Genomic DNA, 2,500 nt, shown 5'->3' with positions numbered 1-2,500 from the left:
GTCATCGTGTGAACTGCAGGACACATGAACATCGACATTTTGAACGCATATCGCAGTCCATGCTGTTATGTACATTAAATTAAATTTTAAAGTACTGCTTGGACTACATATGGTTGAGGGTTGTAAGACTATGCTAAATAAGTTGCTTATTCTTTTATAAAAATAATTGAATTTAAGCAAATGTGTATATTATTGGATTTTAAATAATTCATAATATTAATAGCAAAAAAATAAAGATATATAATGAATTTTTTATTTATTAATATATTCTTAAAAAAAAAAAATCCTCTCAAATAAAATGAAATAAAAAAAATTTTGAATCTAAGTATTCTCTTTAAAAAATTTTCATATTATTTATATATATATAAAATATTAATTTATATATGTAATTAAAGGAGGAATGTCTAGCATAAAAATTAATTTTTTTTATTCTAGAATTGCCTCATTTTACATAATTATTATTTATAATATATATTTATATAAAAGGAAAAAAGAAAAATAGAGATGAAAAGATGATATAATTATTTATTAAATTGTGAGAAGATAAAAAATATTTTAAAACAACCTCAACTCATATGGGATTACCCCCTGAATTTAAGCATATTAATGAGGGGAGGAAAAGAAACTAACAAGGATTTTCTTAGTAGCGGCGAGCGAAAAGAAAATAGTTCAGCACTAAGTCACTTTGTCTATATGTCAAATGTGAGATGCAGTGTATGGAATATCTTAATATCTAGTATGAGAAATTAACGATTTAAGTCCTTCTTAAATGAGGCCATTTACCCATAGAGGGTGCCAGGCCCGTATAACGTTAATGATTACTAGAAAGATATTTCCAAAGAGTCGTGTTGCTTGATAGTGCAGCACTAAGTGGGTGGTAAACTCCATCTAAAACTAAATATAACCATGAGACCGATAGTAAACAAGTACCGTGAGGGAAAGTTGAAAAGAACTCTGAATAGAGAGTTAAATAGTACGTGAAACTGCTTAGAGGTTAAGCCCGATGAACCTGAATATCCATTATGAAAAATTCATCATTAAATAATTAAAAATAATGTGCATTTTTTTCATATAAGGACATTGTAATCTATTAACATAATAAAAGTATTTATCAAAAGATCATTGGTGATATTAAGTTTATTTAAATTAATTTGCTTTTTAAGCATATTAACATAGAATAAATACTAATGATTTGATAAAGTGTTGATAGATTTTATTATATATAATGCTAAAATTCATTTTTTGAATTTTACAAAAAATTTAATATCTATGATATTAATATTTATTTGTATGCATTTATATGATTAACAATGCGAAAGATTCAGGATACCTTCGGGACCCGTCTTGAAACACGGACCAAGGAGTCTAACATATGTGCAAGTCATTGAGTTATATTAAACTTAATGGCATAATTAACTTAACTTAAAAATATAATGGGATTAATTTTTAGTCTATTTTCTTAAATAGTCAATTAATTCAATCCCGGGGCGTTCCATATAGTTATGTATAATGATAATTTATTATTATTTATACCTCTAACTGGAGCGTACCTTGAGCATATATGCTGTGACCCGAAAGATGGTGAACTATACTTGATCAGGTTGAAGTCAGGGGAAACCCTGATGGAAGACCGAAACAGTTCTGACGTGCAAATCGATTGTCAGAATTGAGTATAGGGGCGAAAGACCAATCGAACCATCTAGTAGCTGGTTCCCTCCGAAGTTTCCCTCAGGATAGCTGGTGCATTTAAAAATTATATAAAATAATCTTATCTGGTAAAGCGAATGATTAGAGGCCTTAGGGTCGAAACGATTTTAACCTATTCTCAAACTTTAAATGGGTAAGAACCTCACCTTTCTTGATATGAAGGTTGAGGTTATGATATAATGTGCCCAGTGGGCCACTTTTGGTAAGCAGAACTGGCGCTGTGGGATGAACCAAACGTAATGTTACGGTGCCTAAATTAACAACTCATGCAGATACCATGAAAGGCGTTGGTTGCTTAAAACAGCAGGACGGTGGACATGGAAGTCGTAATCCGCTAAGGAGTGTGTAACAACTCACCTGCCGAAGCAACTAGCCCTTAAAATGGATGGCGCTTAAGTTGTATACCTATACATTACCGCTAAAGTAGATGATTTATAAAACAATTTCGATTGATTTATAAATTTTGAAACTTTAGTGAGTAGGAGGGTACAATAGTGTGCTTAGAAGTGTTTGGCGTAAGCCTGCATGGAGCCGCTATTGGTACAGATCTTGGTGGTAGTAGCAAATAATCGAATGAGACCTTGGAGGACTGAAGTGGAGAAGGGTTTCGTGTGAACAGTGGTTGATCACGAGTTAGTCGGTCCTAAGTTCAAGGCGAAAGCCGAAAATTTTCAAGTTTTTAATAAAAAAAAATATTAATAAAATTTATATATATATATTAAAAAATAATTAAATACTTGAATTATTTTGAACGAAAGGGAATACGGTTCCAATTCCGTAACCTGTTGAGTAT

At 31.0% G+C, this 2,500-nt stretch overlaps 1 non-coding gene across 1 annotated transcript in view; it reads left to right on the top strand.

Moving 5' to 3' along the window:
- Nucleotides 1-123, top strand: part of LOC128871486 (5.8S ribosomal RNA) — a 181-nt gene extending 58 nt beyond the window's left edge. Inside the window, exon 1 of the ribosomal RNA XR_008456019.1 lies at nt 1-123. This exon is cut by the window's left edge and continues 58 nt beyond it. This is a non-coding gene — a ribosomal RNA (5.8S ribosomal RNA).
- Nucleotides 124-2,500: the final 2,377 nt, after the last annotated feature.

The sequence above is a fragment of the Anastrepha ludens genome, unplaced genomic scaffold (assembly GCF_028408465.1).
Source record: "Anastrepha ludens isolate Willacy unplaced genomic scaffold, idAnaLude1.1 ptg000118l, whole genome shotgun sequence".
Classification (NCBI taxonomy): domain Eukaryota; kingdom Metazoa; phylum Arthropoda; class Insecta; order Diptera; family Tephritidae; genus Anastrepha; species Anastrepha ludens.
Note: the sequence above shows the minus strand (reverse complement) of the source record. Positions and strands in the feature narration are given on the sequence as shown.